Below are 19,672 nucleotides of genomic sequence, written 5' to 3'. Positions count from 1 at the left end.
CCATTGCCACTGCCACAGGCAGGCTGGGGCTCAGCAGTAAAGCAAGTAACAAAAGCCCAAGTGTGCAGCTTCTCTTGCACCCTGGTGCCTACTGCAAGCATGGCCAGGAGCTCTCTGCATGTTTTCTCTGTAGTGTAAATGCCATCAGATAGGCAGCAGAGGGGGAGAGCACAAAAATATTCTGTGTGTGTGCCACATCCTTCTGCACTTCCTGGCTGTGTGCAGTGGCTCGATGCAACTGTGCCAGGTGCCCTAAGGTGGTGAAGACTCTGCCATCGCTCGGAAACAGAGGAGACACAGTTGTTCCCAGGACTCAGTGGCCTGCATCCCTGCAGGGCCAGAGCAAAAATGGCCACATCTTTGTCTGGTCAATGATTCTCAACTATAAACTGGAGACAGGTGAGAGAAAATACAGAACATACTGGCCCCACTTCAAAGCAACTAAATCAGAGCCTTAGGGTAATATCCATGCCCTTGGAACGGTCCTGGCATGCCCTTCTGGAATCCTTGGCTTGGCTGTATAGTAGGATCTCTCAGGGAGCTCTTTAATACCCTGAATGCTGGGCCCCACCTCCAGAGATTATGAGCTAAGTGATTTAGGTATCATGGTCTAGATATGGTGGTTACAGACAGCCAGGATTCCGAGCCACTGCTGTAGGTTGAACCAGTAATTCTTAAACGATGATGCACACACAAATCACTCAGGGGTTTCATATGCACTTTCTGATTCTAGGCTTGGAGATTATTTCTGTCTAACAAGCTCCTAGGTGCTGCTGATTGCTGCTGCTTCATGGATCACCATTTATGTAAGGATCTGACAGCCATGCGCAGTGCCTATTCTTTGTCAGGAAAGACCCCAAAGACCCCTAGTTGACCTGAGCAGTGGAAATATTCCTCTGGCACTGTGGGATCTAATGGAGCCATAAGCAGCTCCACAGGAGGACATGAGCACTCTCCCAGCACCAACCACAGCCCTGGCACTGGCTGCAGGGTCTGCACACTGAGACCTGGCTATGAGGTCCAGAACCTCAGTGACCATTCCACCTGGAAGATGATACATCTCTGGGGCCTCAATCAAAACCACCAGGATGAGGAAGGGGATCCTAGAGCCAGTTTCCAAGGAATCTGACATGTCCTACTGTCACTTTGAACATGACACCTACCAAGACAGCTCTCTCCTAGCAGGATGTCTAGCAGTGATGAATGTGAATTTAGTTAAGAGTGTAGCCATGCACTTTGAAGAGTTCCCCCGGCCCCAAACCACCAGATTATTTCAGAAGGCACTCCAGTGAAAGCAAGTTAAGATCTACCCAGAACTCTGGTCAAGGACATCAAGATGCTGATGATACCAGACTTTGGGAACTGGTACAGTGGGAAGGAAACATGGATGCTTCTCCACTGGTTCTGAAGAAAGAGTCCTAAGACCTCAAATTGATTCCTGCAGCTGGATTACAGTGACAGTCAGAGGGAAGACAACAAATTCCGAGGAGGAGAGCAAAGGGATTGATTCTCTGCCTTCTTTGGATACCTCAGTGGGGACTCAGGGGGCAGGGATGGTATGTGTTCACCATGACATAATGATGTGCACCCCCTAACTGCTCAATCCAGGTACTGGAGTTGCTTAACCCTCATGTGTGTTCTGTACTCTTCCAGGCCTGGGTAGAGTTCTGAAGGTCTCCTTGAGCATCCCAGTGGCTCACAAATTGATAGTGGAGGTGGTTGTTTCTTAATCCTGGCTTCCAAGTTCAGAGACTGGACGCACTGTCCCACGCCAGGATCTGAGTTCCTAACACCTGGTGCCAAATGTTTCCCACCCCGGACCCCTGCACAAGGACGGAGCATGCTGGCCCCCTGCTGCTCTGGTTTAGACGAGCAAAAGAAGCAGGGCTGTGCTTGATCAGGAAGGCTTTACCTGCCCGTCTACCAGGATTGCGTCAGGCATGATGGAGAATGAAGCAGGAAGAAGGCATTGGGACAGAGCCCTGTGCTGCCAGGGTGCTAGCTCAGCTCTAAGAAGCTTCCAGCCACTGCCTGGCTCCAGGCAGCAGCTCCTCTGCCTCAAACCTTCCAACAGCCTGCTCACTGGTCTCATTAACCCACCCTCTCTCTTTCTCTTCCAGCCTTGTGCTATGCTGGTGGGTGCCTTTACAGGAAGCAAACCCAAACATGAACTATGCCAGTTAAAGAAAGGTCTTCCCAATCCCAGGCCAGCAATGGTCCTCAGCCACACTTCACTTTGTACAGCTACAGCACACTGTCTTCCCTCCCGACCTGGGCATCAGCTCCTTCTGCCTGGAGCGCCAGTTGTCTTCCTCGGGATCTGGTAAATGCTTAATGATTTGAATTATGTATTTACTTGAGAGAGAAAATTCATTCACTGGTTCACTCCCCAGATGCTCACAAAAGCTCCGACCTGGGGTCAGTCTGGTCACCCACGGGGGTGGCAGGGACCCAGTCATGTGATCCATCACCACCACCTCCCCGGGTCTGCATTAGCAGGAAGCTGGAGTCAGGAGCCAGGGTCAGGTCTCGAACCACTCACTCCAATATGGGATGCAAGCATCTTCACCAATATCTCAGCGACTAGGCCAAATGCTCACCCCTTAATCATCTGTGTGGGTTTTTTGCAAATAAGCTTTCACTTTGGAGTAGTTTTGGATTTACAGAAAAGTTGTAGGAATCGTGCAGAGAATGTCCATATGCCCCACTCTCTGTCATTGAGGTGTTAACATTACTGTGACACACTGACCACACTGATTACGACTAATGAATGTGCCACTCAACCTGCAATAGAAATCATCTCTGGGGCTGAGTCTGCGAGGCAGCTGTGGGACCCAGCTTCCTTGCTGTGTTCTCTGGGTCAAAACTCCATCTTCCTAAGCCATCTGGTCTCAGGCTCTGCAGCTCAGACGTGCCTTGTTCATTCCTGTCCACCATGCACCAAACACCACATCCTTCTCTCCAAGATTTGCTTCTAACACTGGTGTAGCTTTGGGGATGGAGACGGGAAGCTGGGAATAAGTAGGTGTATGTGAGCCTGCAGATCTCTGCTCCTTGCTCTCACCCCTTCCCTGGGAAGTACAGCATTAGAAACAGTGAAAGCAAGTCCACAAATATTTGTTCAATTAATTAAACTGCTCCGAGATTCCATTTTCTTATCTATAAAATGGAAGAAAACCATCTTCCCTGCTTACCAAGTTGAGGGGCTATTCATAGGAGAAAAGAATTTTGAAATAATCTATTATAAAATAGCTTAATTAAGAAACACAAAATAAAGAAGCAGATTGTAAAACCGCATGTCCTGTGCAGCCTTAATGGTGTTTAAAAAATAAAACAACAGCTATAGTAGAAGGAGGAAAGGATATATTAAAATGAGATACAGTAAGCATGTGTTACACGTGGTTGGTGGAATTAGGAATAACCATCATTCCCTTCTTTATGCTCCTCTGGGTTTTAACAGGTTTCTCATTCCTTTCACAAGAAGAAAAATAAGCCTTGGATAAAAATAACTGGCATAGGTGATTAAGCAAAACCTTTATCACATGCACTTCGACGAGAGGCAAATGTCAAGGGTACAAAAGGAGTCAAGCGATCTGCCAGTACCCCAAGGCCCACGTGAGAGTCAGAACTCACAAAATCAGTGCTCTGGCACCAAGGAGCTGTGGCCTGGGGGTGCACTCCTACTGCAGATTCAACCAGCGTCTCTTATTAAAGACCCCTCCACACTGGAGAAAGGCTCCATAAACCTGTTGTAGCAGGGTATAGGGACGCAGCCAGAGCTGAAACACAGATGTGTGAGGTCAGGCAACGTTTTTCCACTAAGAATGACAGCACCAAAGCATCTCAGTTAATATTCAGATGACCCTGATACAAGAGCACCTTTTAAAACAAAGTGGGGCTGGCGCCGCAGTTCAATAACCTAATCCTCCACCTGCGGCGCTGGCACACCAGGTTCTAGTCATGGTTGGGGCGCAGGATTCTGTCCCGGTCACTCCTCTTCCTGTCCAGCTCTCTGCTGTGCCCCGGGAAGGTAGTGCTTGGGCCCTGCACCTGCATGGGAGACCAGGAGAAACACCTGGCTCCTGGCTTCAGATCAGCGTGGTGTGCTGGCCGCAGTGGCTATTGGGGGATGAACCAACGGAAGAAAGGAAGACCTTTCTCACTGTCCACTCTGCCTGTCAAAAAAAAAGTGGAATTTGATGAGAGGTGAAAAAAAAAAGGTTTCTCTAAAGCTGTCATCACCCTTATCTTTTTGTCTCAAAGTGCTCGGGACTTAGTTATTTTTTGTTTTGTTTCAATGCAAGCATCTCTCTACCTGGCCGTTGGGCATCCTGCACCCTGACAAAGAAAGAAAAACTACTTCAAAGCAAAACCCAAATTCTGCCTTTCCAACACATCAAAGTGCAGCTGTGTTCCCGGATTCGGGATACTGCATGTTGGACAGGAGACTTTATTATTCCCTCACATCTGGACGAAGCTGAGCGCCCCAGGCTGCGTGAATCTCCCTGCTTCCAGGAAGTTCTGTGCTCTCGCCCAATTCTAAAGACTAATCAACCTGCATCATTTCTGAACGAAGCCATCCCTCTGAACACCCGTTACATTGGAACAGGACAGAGAAAAGCATAATTCAGAGGAGGGAATCCAGTGGAAATTTTTGTTTGTAATGCAGCCTTTAAATGTATCCCCAACCACGCAGCAGGCAACATTAGGAGAGACTGTGCCCTTACCTGTGTCCCAAGAACACTGGTGCTCCCTGCTTGCAATGCCACGGAAAATGTTTCAGTCAATAAAAGCTGAATGGGGCAGAGAGGTTTGATAAATGGGAAGCCAAGAAAACCTTTTACCCACGGAAGTCCTGACACTTCGTCATATGGCTCCATTTGCACGCATGTGCATCTACTCTGACTTCTCCTTGTACTTTGCAGACAGACGCTGTTTATGGGATCGATGAATTTATGGCCACAGACACCCACTTTTGATAGCTGACTTGTCAAGATCAGCACCTGAAAAACTAATTTCCAGCACTGTTAAACAAAACGAGCACTGCTTGTATTTGATAAGACAGCTATGGTTTTCATTCATGGCTGTGATCTGCCCTGGCCGGGCCAGAAACGTGGGTAGAGCCAGAGGTGATGGCACAATCATCACTTGGAAGGAGATGAATGGTTTCCAAATCTGATTATGACAAACAACTGTTCAGGAGATCAGCCAATCGGAGAACAGATTTCATAAATCACTGGCCTCAGGAAAATGTATTTCCTGAGTTAAGCGGGCTGTTCTTCATGTTGGGAGTTACAGGGATTTGGGACTCTGTGGCCTGCCCTTAAGAAAGGCAGGGCTATTAACCCTAAGTGGGGCCAGGCCTCTTTTGGAAGATAGAGATTTGGGATCTGTGACCTAGGGACAGTGCCGTTGTCTCTTCTTGGGGATGGAAGATGATGAGAGGAGACAATCCAACCGCCTTACAGCTCAGAGATGGAATAAGACCTGTGTCATACATCAGGGAACCTGTAAAAATTCATGGAAAATGGGATTAAAAGAGAAGTTTATTTTGGCGCAAAAAAATAAATGGAATCCATGCATAGTTTGTTTTTTCCATGAACTTTTTGAAGACCCCCTCATATGCAGCCATGCCATTTCCTGGGGAGAGGAGGGAAGGAACAAAATGAGGGAGGGAAGGAAGGGTTTACTTTACCCAAATTGCCTGTTACACTTTCAGAGCTGAGTGGAGCATACAGCTTATCTCAGGCAAGAGAGCACTGAGCGCGTGAGGTCACATTGTTATGACCCTGAGTGTCTGACCCCAGGGCCGTTGCTGAAGTCCCACGTGAGCTGCACCCTCAGCAGCCAGCAACTGTGTCAGCTGAGTGCAGGTGGCCTCTGTCAGGACACAGGCTTCAGAAATGATGGCCATGAGGGTTTATTATCAAGTGCATAATAAGCCCTCTATTGCATTTTGCTCCCTTGTCCATTTGCACTGGAAAACAAAATGGGCACAGTGTGCATTTCAAGGGATCACTGTGCTGGATGGGGATGGGGTGAAGGGAGGGCCCTGTCATGAGTCAGTTTGATTGACCATTCAGCCAGCCCTGATGGTAGACAGTTGACTGCAAGTATTAGTTTTGGCTAAAAGCAAGAATAACACATTTTAGACACAGATGCAGCATCTCAGAAAGAGAATCTAAGCCTCTGAGGGTACAGCACTAACATTGGTAGCCAGGGTTCCTGAAGTAAGGTTTAATTTGAAAGTTCCTTTGGGGAATTACAGCATATCGGTGCCACTAAGGCAAGGCTTTGGAGGTTAAGAATCACAGCAGTTGGCAGTCAGCACCAAGTCTATATACACCTGCACCAAGTCTATATATACTACACCAAGTCTATATATACCTGCTGAGAAATGGCTGGAACCACGCCATACAGGATGGGGGGACTCACTCTGTGATGGGGGAGGACTGGACGTCTCCCTCTCAGCCAAGTCCATCTGCAAAGGGAATCGAGCATTTGATGAAAGCTGTACTATCTTAAAACATGCCCCAGCCGAACAAGGGCTGGATTTCCAGAGGGCAGAGTTTTAAAGAACTGAAGAAGAGTGAAATAGGCCAGGGGAGCTGTCAGGCTTGGGGCTTCATGAAAAACCCTTAGCAAGGATGGGAGAAAGAGACTGCCCCTGCAGTGTTGGCAAGGAGCAGGTGACACCTGAGCATAAATGCTTTGAGCCCTGGCATCTGTATCATGCACGAGGGAGCCGACAGATATACCTAACTCCAAGTCTCCAGTCTCCGGAAGACCAGGGCACAATGGGCTCCCTGGGCTAGAAGTACTGACAGATTCACGAGCACCAGCAAAGGAGACTTTCTGTCGTGTTAAGAGTGAAGATGGGGGCATCCCCTCTTCTGCTTAAGATACAGAAAGCAGCAGGAAGATGTTGTGCTGATTTTCACCACAAGAAAAGAGCCAGGTAATCACCAACAACCTATTTAACAACAACGAAAAGTCAGCCTTTAAGAGACTTGCAGTCACCAGATCATCTCTGCCCTCCAGGGAGAGAGGACATCAGAAAGGTTTCCTCTTTGCTGAGCGTGGGTCCCTAGAAGTGGCTGTTACAAAAGTAAGCAGGAGGGAAAATAGTGTGGAATTTTAGCAAAGTAAGGAAGGCCACGTGTGGTCCAGCAGGACATTGAGAGTCCCCAGGAGCTCCAGCACCTAGGGAGGGCCCCCCTATTCATCTACACTTTTCCACCACATCTCCAGCAAGTGGAGTGGGAGAAAGCAAAAGAGAACACAGCAGCCCACAGTCAGGGGACAGGATCCCACACGCGCATTCCCAGTCTCAGAAGTGTGTCAGGTATCTAAGAAAACTTACAACTCAGTGATAAGATGCATCCAATTTTTAGAAATAATGAACTTATTTCTCCAACGGAAATATGCACATGGAAATATATATGCTCTGCATCGTGAGTCATCAGAAACATGCAAAATAAAGTTACCAGGAGATAATACTGAATGTGAACAGAATGGCTAAGATCAGAGACTGACTTTATCAAGTGTTGCTGAGGATCTGGAAGGCAAAATATGCAGTCACTCTGCAGCAGGGCTGAGCAACTTCTTCCACAGGTAGACATACACCTGCCATGGACCCAACCAGTCCATCTCTGGCCATTTATATAATGGAGACACAAAAGGTCATCAAAACATTCATGAAGTGAAACCAAAAGTATATATTTGGGAAAAAATCTGAACTTCATACACATGAAAGGTTTTCAGAAAATTCAAGAAAGAAGCATATTATGAAAAATTATGCATAAAATTCAACATTTTCTGCACCAAAATAAGTATCATTTAATTCTATCTTTCCATGAAATTTTTTTAAAGTTTTATTTATTTATTTGAAAGGCAGTTACAGAGAGACAGAGGCAGAGAGAGGGGTAGAGAAGTCTTCCATCCACTAGTTCACTCCCCAGATGGCTGCAATGGCTGGAGCTGCACTGATCTGAAGCCAGGAGCCAGGAGCTTCTTTCAGGTCTCCCACATGGATGCAGGGGTTCAAGGACTTGGGCCATCGTCTACTGCTTTCCAGGCCATAGCAGAGAGCTGGATCAGAAGTGGAGCAGCTGGGACTGGAACTGGTGCCCATATGGCATGCTGGCCCCACAGGCGGCAGCTTTACCTGCTATGCCACAGTGCTGGCCCCATCCATGAACTTTTTGAAGTTTCCTCATATAAAATACATCCATACAATGTCTACATAGCAACTTTATTTATAATAGCCAAAGGAGACAATGTGTCCAAGTACTGATCAGCTGGTAAATGGGTAAACAAACTGTAGTTTATTGATACAACAAAACCCTACTCAGCAAAAAAACACCCAAGATGCTGTCATGTGCAAAAACTTGGATAAGTTACAAAAGAAATAGGCCAAGTGAATACAGACAGATGCAAAAGATGGTGTAATTTATGATCTCTTTTTATGACATTTTTGCAAAGGCCATATTCTAGGGACTGGAAGCAGATTATAGGTTGCCTGGGACTGCAACTGGGCACAGGGTATCTAATGCAAAGAGGGAACAGATACTGTTGGGGACAATGGAAGTGTCCTATACCTTGAATCTCCTGGTGATACTATATCCATTGGTCAGGAATGATCAAACCTCAACTGAGGGAATTTATTGCAGATAATTCACCTAAGTAAACCTGAGATAGCCATAATTATTTTTGAAGATAATGGAGCCATGTGCTAAGGAGGGGTATTAATGATTAGAGGCAGGGAATTCCAAAATAAATCCTTGGCTGACGTTACTGCCTCTGGGTGATTGCGTTTTGACCATGGAGCTAGAGGCCATGAAGTAGGCAAGAAATTGTCTACCAAACTCAAAGAACTAGAAACATTCTTGCTTGAGATTTAGAAGAATGTAAGTGCAGTTTTACCTGCAAGTAGCTTCATTGTGTGCATGGGACAAACAGCTTACATAACATTACACACACACACACACATACACACACACACAGTAGGTTCAGCTTTTTAAACTCTGATTTCTTTTTGTGAGATGGTGCGTGTATATGCCTAAACCACAAAAGTAGTGATATGTGGCTGTTTCTAGCATTGGGTAGAGTGATGCGATCACATGGAATGTTCACCTCTTGTACAACATAATCTTGTAATGTTTGAATTGTTTCACACAGACAGGAAACCATTGGTTTTTTTGGTTTGTTTGTTTATTTGTTTTGGGGTTTTTTTGGTGTTTTTTTTTGGGGGGGGGACAAGCAGAGTTAGACAGTGAGAGAGAGAAAGACAGAGAGAAAGGTCTTCCTTTTTCCATTGGTTCACCCCACAAGTGGCCGCTATGGCCGGTGTGTTGCGGCCGGCGTGCTGCACTGATCCGAAGCCAGGAGCCAGGTGCTTTCTCCTGGTTTCCCATGTGGGTGCAGGGTTCAAGGACCTGGGCCATCCTCCACTGCACTCTGGGGGCCACAGCAGAGAGCTGGACTGGAAGAGGAGTGACTGCGACAGAACCAGCACCCCAACCGGGACTTGAACCTGGAGTGCCAGTGCCATAGGCAGAAGATTAGCCTAGTGAGCCACGGCACTGGCCACCATTGGTTTTTATAATCAGATGAAAAATGAGGAAGCAATTTTCACTTTGAAACTGCACTGTGATCTAGCTTGTGATGGCAACATAGAGGTTTGTATCCCTCTCTAATTGTTTTAGGGACATTGATTTTGTCTCTCTAAATAATCCACAAATTCTAGCAGAGGTGTTTCTGCAGAGGGGTGAGTTAGACTGGCATTCTGTTTGTTCTACTCATGAGCAGAGGCAGTTTGGGTAAGGCATTGGGACTGCTTAGATTCCGTTTTTGGGGCTCACAGAGTCTCACCCATAGCTCCTATGAGATATTTTGTTATTGTTTTCGGCAATCTTTTCTTTTCTCTTCATTTCTACTATGCTAAATCCCATACTAACAACTTATGCAATTCTTGTTAGTTTGAATTCACTAGAATCAATGGTGCTATACACACTGTACATCAGTTGAAAGTATGATAAGATCTGTTCTGACAGCCAGGGCTGTGAGTGTTATATTGGAAAAAGTGGCAGGTATTTCCCATTGGATTCTCCCTAAATCCCTGGCCAGCCCCTCTCCCTGGAACATCCTCTCCTTTCTTTGTTCTCTAGCTCTTTGAAGATCATTCTAGAGGTTCTTCCTTGCACTCCAACAGTGTCTCCCTTCCACAAGCCCATAAATTGACTATAACTCTGTGGGAATCCTTACCACCACATACTAAAACACCATGCCTATCCACTCACAGACAGACTAAATCTCTTTGAAGGCAAGGCTATCTGCTTCACTTTGCTTCACTCAATAAAATCTTATTAGAAATATTAATAAAATCGATCATTCCTTTGGTGCTTCTTCATTAACTGGCTGCAATTTCATGATTTTCTCAAACTCTAGCTACCGGGTCTTGTCCCATATCTGAAGCTCCCCAAAGCTATTCTCACTCAATATTGAATTTTTCACATTGGTTTAAAGTTCCTGGACAGATTTTCTCTTTGGCATGACTTTGTGTTGAAAACTTACTCTCAGACTTCTGATCTTGAAAAAGGTTGGTAAAATGAATGATTCAAATGGTGTTCTTACAAACCTACTTTAGAAGTCTCTACCTCTGGACTCTTGCTGGTGCATGGTTTGATGGACAGGAGCAGCTCATCTTGGCCCCTCCCACATCTACTGAACCAGTGTCTGCGCTTGAACAAGAGCCCCAGGTGATGCACAAGTGTAGTAAGTGATCAGAAACACAAGCTCTGGATCATGGCACCAGTATTTCTTGCCTTAAACCTCTGTGAGCTGTTTTACCAATCTCTTAGGTCCTATCTTATTCAGCTTCCACCCAGAAGCCAGTTTTCTCTTCTTTTTTTAATGAAAACAACTTTATTCCACTCTCCTTAATATTCCCAAGGGGTTTCCTATTAAGCTTGACTATCTTTTCTGTGGTCTCTAAGAGTCTTCAGTCCTCTCTGCCCTTCATATTCACCTTGTGCCACTTTGCACACTATGCCCACAATCCAGACACAAGCCACCCTTCACTTTTTTCTCTCAGGTCAAGTTCCTCACTGCTTAGAAACATTGTGCACACCCTCCTCTCCCCTGATAACTCTTATCTCTCCTATTCAAAACCCATGGTTGCCTTGTTCTCATTTGGCAGGTCTTGCCTGATGGGTTTTCATCTTGATAAAGGCTTCCTGGGTCATTCTTAAGTACTTGTAATATTCTCAAATACAGGATCTTGTTATTTTCTTCCTAACTCCCAAAGACGCAAACTCTGAAAACCACTGCCCACGATGAAGATGACACCTGCTTTTCCCATCATCATAAACAAAACATGTGATACAATATTTGGCACATAGCATGCACATAGCAAATATTTATTGACTAACCAAAAAATTAAGAGCTAGTCCAGGGTCAGTGTAATTTTCAGAAAATGGCAGACAGTAAATATTTTAGACCTTTGGGTCATATGGTCTTTATGGTCAACTACTCGATGGGTATAGATGGGTTCCAATAAGCTTTATGTACAAAACGAATGTTGGGTTGGATTGAGCCCAAGGGTGACAGTTTGCTGACCTGCGACTGTCAGTCAATGCCTCTATTGCTTCTTCCATAAAGAATATTCTCTCCTCCATTGCCGTTCTCAAAACATGACCTGTCTTTCAAGGTTTGCCATTAAAAAATGGTTTAATGTCATGCTTTCAGGAAACTAAATCTTATCCCTCCAACCACAGTGACAGATCCTCCTGCATCCTTAAATCACCATGCTTAGCCTTTTCCACGGCTAGAGCGAATGCAGGTTTTGCTGACAGCTCCTGCAGCAGATTGCATTCTTTAAAGATGGCTATGATGATATCCCCATCCCTCATGCTCTTCTGCAATGTGACTCCGCCACCCACTATTGAGAAGTGGAGTCTAATTCTTCTCCCTCTAAATCTGGTCTGAATCTGATGCTACATGTTTTGAGGCTAGGTTGGAAAAGGCCATGCAGCATCTGCCTGGTTCTCTCGGGGATGCTCGCTTAAGCACAAGGCTTTTCACTCATGATGCCATGGACATTGGGGGCCATATAATTTTTTATTGGAGGAGGGAGGCTGTTTTGTGTATTCTAGGATGTTTAGCAGTAATCACTGCCCTTCCCAATTAGGTGCCAACAGAATCCCTGCAGAGTGACAACCAACGACGTCTCCAGACATCGACACACTTCCATTGGAGGACAAAATTACACTCTGCCACAACCCATTAAGAATCGCTCACCTGATGGAATCCAGCTGCCAAGCCAAAAGATCACACATGTGTGTTCCAGTGGACAGTAGCAAAGGGACCCAGCCATCTCTGCCAAAGCACCAGACAGCACACAAAGACATTTTGGGCTTTAGGACCAGCCCAGCCAAAGTCAGGTACCACCTAGTGGCCTCCACTGATGTCAGAAGAACTGTCAAGCCAAGTCCTGACCACATTTCTGACATTCAGGGGCAGGTGTTTGGCCCAGCAGATAAGCCACCTGTTAAGGTGCCCACCCAACATACCTGTGCTACTAATTCCAGCACCCTGCTCATGTGCACCCTGGCAAGCAGCAGGTGATGGCTCTAGCACCCTGGTCCCTCCCACCTCTGTAAAAGAACTGGATTGAATTCCTAGCTCCCAGCTTCTGCCCTGGTCAGTTCCAACTAGTGTGGGCATTTGGGGAGCGAAGTGATGGATTCTCTCTCTCTCTCTCTCAAATTGAAAAGAATCACAAAAATTTCTGATATACACAATCCCTGAGATATAAAATGACTAAATTTGAGTCATTTTTCATGACATAGAAATCGCAGTAACTCAAAGAGAATTTTGTACCTGGAAACGTAGTATTACTGTTAAGAAAAAAATAAAACAGAATATGGAGAACTGACTTTGGAGCTGAGCAGAGGCAGAAGCTACAAAGTCCTTAAGAAGATTTTTGGTAGACATAATGACAGAAAATATTGGAAGCCAGAAGAAGAATTATTTTTATTATATAGTGGCCAAAAGCTGTCACCTGAAGCAGTGTAGAACGTAGAAAATCTGCTTGATAAACTGATGAATCTGCCGAAGAGCATATCTGGACAGAACTGTGAACAGATCTACGTATCACAAAGTGTGCACATACTCAGATACACACAGGTAGCTCTTCCATGGATTAAAGAAGGAACTCAATTCTCAAGGAGACTACAGATAAAATTTATAGAGGCCACAGCCTTCTGGACTCAAAAATGAACCTATTTGTTAGCCTTAAGGAGAAAACTCCAAAATAAGAGATGCTCTCAATGCAAAGATGAAATATTGCAGAACACCTGGGGGAAATGTAGACCCATGGGAAAATCAAAGGTCTGACTGCAAAACCATTTCTTCAGGTCTCGTAAGTATTTGAGGTGGTGTCTGGCAGACCTTTCATAGCAAAGGCTCCTTACAATCTTTTTTTTTAATTAATTTATTTATTTGAAAGGAAGAGTTACAGAGTGGCAAAGACAGAGAAAGAGAGAGAGAGAGAGGTCTTCCATCTGCTGGTTCACCCCCAGATGGCTGGAACAGCTGGAGCAGTACCTATCCAAAGCCAGGATCCAGCAGCTTCTTCAGATCTCCAATGCAGGTGCAGGGGTCCAAAGACTTGGGTCATCTTCCACTGCTTTCCCAGGCCATATCAGAGAGCTGGATCAGAAGCGGAGCATCCGGGACTCAAATCAGTGCCCATATGGGATGCCAGCACTGAAGGCGGCAGCTGTACCTGCTTTACTATCTTAAAGGTACACATCACAGACTCTCGATGCCAGATAACAGAGCTTCTAAAAATCTATAGTAGCTCATTTGTAAACACAAAGATGAGCCTGTCTCAGAGAAATTCATGGCTGTGCCATCCTCTGATGTGGTGAGCAGCAATAAATGGGATAGAAAACCCGCACACATTTTAAAGGAATTGTAGGGGTGGCAGCACAGCCAGTGAGCCTAAATGAGATGATGCCAAATGGAAACCAAGTTTAGATCCCTGAACTTCTATGCTAAGAATGTGGCTCAAAAATGATTCAGCTGCAAATGGAATCGATCTGTTCTGTGGAAATGGAAGGATGACTTAGAAAGCAGAATCAAAGATGTCAAGGAGACAGAGACTCATTCCCAGGAAGCAGCCACATGCCCTAGGCAAGGAGACAATGACAAGGAGCCCAGATGCATATCAAAATTGCTAGGAACAAGTGCTTCTGTGTGCCTTCTCTCTCCCCCCTGCCCCACAGAGGCGGATGTTACAGTTATCACATCACCGTCTTGCCTTTTTCCATGGCATGTGGCTGAGTCCTATGACTTGTGCCCTTAGATGAAGGTCTTCAGATTGAGAACTATGAGAAGTCTTCAAAAAGTTCCTGGGAATGCATACAATGAAAAATACTGTGCATGGGTTTCAAGAAGTATCCTGCAACAAAATAAAACTGTCTTCTAATTCTATTTTTCCAAAAACTTTTTAAGTCCTCCTGATAAACTTAGGATGCCATATCCAAGGAGCTTCATCTCTAATTCAGTCTGGTTTAGGTGACAAAATGTTGGATTCTGAGTCAAAATAGTAATGAATGGGACTTTGGGGTTCTCAAGAAAGAGACTCGGAGTAATTTTTAGTTGAGAGAGAAGTGGATCATCATGTCCGGAACAAGCACTCTTCAGGGCATCAGTGTGAGAAGGTGGGGCTCAGTGGGAGGTGCCTGGACCTTTGGGGTAGAGTACTCACATAAGCATTCATGCCTTTCTCCAGAGGGTTCCTGCTCTCATGGGACTGAATTAGTTACTCCAAGAGGGGGCTGTTGCAAAGCAAAGCCTTTCCTTCTGTTCTTGTGTTCTTCTATGTACATCTGCTTGCCTTTCTGCTTTCTGCCATGAGTTGAAGCAGCACGAGGCCCTCACTGATGCCATGCTCTTGGACTTTCCAGTCTCCAGAATCACGAAACAAAATGAATCTTTATTATTTATAAATCATTAAGTCTTCATATTCTGTTATATCAACACACAACAGACTGAGACAGGTGTAAAAAAAATGGTTCTTCCCTAATTTTCCCTAATTTTCAGAAGCTGAATATCACTTATGAACATAGATGCAAAATCCTCAACAAAATACTAGCTAACTGAATTCAAAAATACATCAGAAAGATCATTCACCTTGACCAAGTGGGATTTATCCCTGGAGGGCAGGATGGTTCAACACTCACAAATCAATCAATGTAATACATATGTTAACAAAGTGAAGAACAAAAACCATATGATAATCTCAATAGATGCAGAGAAAGCATTTGATAAAATACAATATCCTTTCATGATAAAAACCTTAAGCAAATTAGGTATAGAAGGAACATTCCTCAACACAATCAAGGTAATAACAAACTCACAGTCAGCATCCTATTGAATGGGAAAAAGTTGGAAAAGTTGGAAGCATTTCTACTAAAAACAGGAACCAGACAAGGATGCCCACTATTGCTATTCAATATAGTTCTGGAAGTTTTAGTCAGAGCCATTAGGCAAGGAATCAGGGATATAAATTAGAAAGGAGAAAGTCAAATTATCTTGTTTGCAGATGACATAATCCTACCTATAGAGGAACCAAAAGACTCTACTAAAAGACTATTGGAACTCATAAGAGATTTATGTAAAGTTACAGGATATGATACCTACACAAAGAAATCAAAAGCCTTTGTATACACAGACAATGTCATGGCTGACAAAGAACTTTTAAGATCAGTCCAACTTATAATAGTTTTAAAAAACATTAAATATCTTGGTACAATTTTAACCAAGGAGGTGAAAGATCTGTACAATGAAAATTACAAAAAAAAAAATTAATGAAAGAAATAGAAGACGACACAAAATCTGGAAAAATCTCCCCTGTTTGTGGATTGGAAGAATTAATATTATCAAAATGTCCATACTACTGAAAGCAATTTATAGAGTCAATGGGATCCCAATCAAAATATCAATGACATTCTTCCTTCTCAAATCTAGAACAAATGATGTTAAAATTCATATGGAATCATGAGACCCTGAATAGCTAAATTAACCTTAAGCAACAAAATCAAAGCTGGAGGCAGCACAGTATCAGACTTCAAGATATACTCATGGCAGTTATAATCCAAAAAGCCTTGTACTGGCATAAAAATAGACATGTAGACCAATGGAACAGAATAGAAACCCTAGAAATTGATCCACATATCTATGGTCAACTAATCTTTGACAAACAAGCTAAAATGAATCCCCGGAGAAAAGACAGTCTCTTCAACAAATGGTACTGGCAAAATTGGATGTATTTGTGCAGAAGTATAAAACAAGACCAAAATCTTATACTTTATCCAAAAATCGACTCACAATGGATCAAGGATCTAAATTTATAACTCCATACCATCAAATTACCAAGGGAAAACATTGGGGAAACTCTCAAGACTTTGGTGTAGGCAAAGAATTCTATTAAAAGTCCCCAGAAGCACAGACAATTAAAGCAAAAATAGAAGATATTACATCAGGGTAAGATGCTTCTGCACTGCCAAAGAAACAACAAAGAGAAGAAGCAACTGACAGAATGGGAGAAAACTATTTGCAAACTATGCAACTAATAAAAGATTAATGTCCAGAATCTACTAAGAGCTCAAGAAATTCAAAAATAACAAAATAATACAGTCAAGATATGGCAAATGACATGAGCAGGCAATTTTCAAAGGATAAACTTCAAATGGCCAACAGACATGTGAATAAATGCTCAGAAACACCAGCTATCAGGGAAATGCAAATAAAAACCACAATGAGGTTTCATCTCACTTGAGTCAGAATGGCTATCATCTAAAAATAAAAGAACAATAAATGCTGGCCAGGATGTGGGGGAAAGGGTACCCTAATCTGCTGTTGGTGGGAATGTAAACTAACATAATCATTATGGAAGTTAGTATGGAGATTCGTCAGAGATCTGAAAATAAATCTACCATATGACTCAGCCATCCCACTCTTGGGAATTTACCCAAAGGAAATGAAATCAGAATACAAAAGAGTTATCTGTACCCCCATGTTTATTGCAGCTCAATTAACAATAGCTGAGATATGGAATCAACCCAGATGTCTACCAACTGATGACTAAATAAAGAAAATGTGGTATATATACACTATGGAATTCTACTTAGCCATACAAAAGAATGAAATCCTTTCTTTTGCAACAAAATGGATGCAACTGGAAACCATTATGCTTAGTAAAATAAGCTAGTCTAAAAAAGATAAATATCATGTTTTCTGTGATATGTGGCAGTTAATATAGAATACAAAAATATATGGAAATGATATGGTCACTATGGGATATGACTGCCATTTTTAGTTCATGTTTATATTCTTCTATACTTTAACTAGTTGGATATTATGATTAGTGGTGAATTAAGCCTGTCAATATTATGTCCTTGCAAAAATTGATGAAGAGAGGTGACGGGGGACAGGGGAGTGAGGAAAGTGTGGTCACCTTCTTGAAACTGTACCTATGGAATGCATAAAATCTGTTCTGCATATAATAATAAAAATTTTTAACAGGCAAATGGTAATACTTTAGCTACCAGTGAGTCTTCTTTAGATTACTCAGTACATATAACTCAGATCTGACAGTAATCAAATAAAGAATCTTTCTTCCTACAACAGTAAAAATGAAAATAGTCTGTACATTACTTTGTAAGATTTAGAGAAGGTTCAATGAGCTTTAAAACTACATACAGGGAAATTAAGTCATAGCAGTGAGGTGCACCTGCCCATCATGACTGTGTTTCTCCCAACAGAGTCGTAATGAGCAGCTGAGAGTGTGTGCCTCTATGTGGCCACCCAAGATGCTGGGCTTGGAGAAACAAAACAGACATTTGCAAGTGACTGAAAGAAATGAAATGGATCAGAATATTCATATACCTCTTTCTGGATCGAGTACAGTATTGAAGTCAAAAACATTGAAGATCCAGAGTGAGGTTGAGAAACATCACATGACCTTAGTAAACTCCTCTGACTCTCCACTCTCTCTTCATCATCACCTGAAACCTGCAGGGGAGTGGTCTTAACACCCATCACTTTGCCAGTTAAACCATGTACGAAAAGAAAGAGGGCTGAGAGCCACAAAACAGAACCATTGACATTGCATTAACAACACAAATGTAATCGTTATCTTGGGCACAATGAGGTTGCACAGACTTCAAATTGACTCCTACCTCAATTACATACTAATTAGGACCTTGAACCATTCACTTTTTAGCCTCAAGTTTTATTTCCCTAAAATAGAAAATACAATATTATTGATATCAGATCTGTTTAGGCTTTTAGTGAAATAAAATTTATGCCCTGGGCTCCAGGTTACTTATGTAGGTCCCAGCCTGGCATCTCCACCTGAAAACCCACACAACATCTCAAAGTGAAAAATCTCCAAAATAGAATTGTTGATCCTCAGCATCCTCAAACACACCTCACATTCTGATCTCAGTTCCACATCTCCCTCCTCTGCCACAAGCACCACCGCCTATTTAGTGGCTGAAACCAAAGACTTCACAGCCATCCTTGACTTCACTCCCTCTGTAAAAGCCATGTGCTGGCCGGTGCCATGGCTCACTAGGCTAATCCTCCACCTTGCGGCGCCGGCACATTGGGTTCTAGTCCCAGTCGGGGTGCCGGATTCTGTCCCGGTTGCCCCTCTTCCAGGCCAGCTCTCTGCTGTGGCCAGGGAGTGCAGTGGAGGATGGCCCAAGTCCTTGGGCCCTGCACCCCATGGGAGACCAGGATAAGTACCTGGCTCCTGCCATTGGATCAGCGCGGTGCGCCGGCCACAGCGCACCAGACACGGCGGCCATTGGAGGGTGAACAAATGGCAAAAAGGAAGACCTTTCTCTCTGTCTCTCTCACTGTCCACTCTGCCTGTCAAAAAAAAAAAAAAAAAAAAGCCATGTGCTAATCATGCTGCACCCACTGCTGAACTCAGTCCTGAACCCGGATGTCCCTGTTGCTACCTCCCAGGTCCCAGCACCACTATCATCTGGATCACTGAAACCACTGTGCAGCTCATATCCTTTTTTCTACTCTGGTCTCATGTGGTCACAGGCAGTCACTGTTCATCAAATACCAATTTGTTCCCCTCATTTCAGGGAGGTCAGTGCCACATTCCTGAGTCCTGACAAGTGGGAATGTCAGCAAAGAGGTTTTGGATTTTTGTCCCAGAGCACACACGAGGCTGTGTGCTGCTTCTTCCATCCCTACTTCTTTAGTGATAATCTTGGCAGTGGCTTGTTGATAAATCAGAATCACAAGACAGATGTTGCCCAGTCCCTGAGTCACTGCACAAAGATATTCCAATAGAAATACTCAATCACACTGGGCTCTTTATGAACAAAAAGTAAATCTTTATTGCTTTAAGACTCTAAAATTAACATGGTCTAGCCTATCCTGACCATAACCCATCCTCCATACAGCAGGCAGAGTGACCCTTCAGAAACATAGATCATTGCATGATACTCTTTCATTTCAGTGTCTTCCTGGCACTCATTTACAGCAAGATCCAAATTCCTAAGCATGACCTTCATTTACATGACTGGAGCTCAGCCTAGCTAAGGACAGTCTCCCACCTTCTCCAAGTTACCTAAAA

General features: G+C 43.8%; 1 protein-coding gene across 1 annotated transcript in view; it reads right to left on the bottom strand.

Annotated features, from left to right (window-relative positions):
• LOC100350278 (glutamate receptor ionotropic, delta-1) overlaps positions 1-19,672 on the bottom strand; it is a 328,379-nt gene that overhangs the window by 142,923 nt on the left and 165,784 nt on the right. The gene's annotated exons all lie outside the window — the stretch shown is intronic.

Source organism: Oryctolagus cuniculus, chromosome 15, assembly GCF_964237555.1.
Source record: "Oryctolagus cuniculus chromosome 15, mOryCun1.1, whole genome shotgun sequence".
Lineage (NCBI taxonomy): Eukaryota > Metazoa > Chordata > Mammalia > Lagomorpha > Leporidae > Oryctolagus > Oryctolagus cuniculus.
Note: the sequence above shows the minus strand (reverse complement) of the source record. Positions and strands in the feature narration are given on the sequence as shown.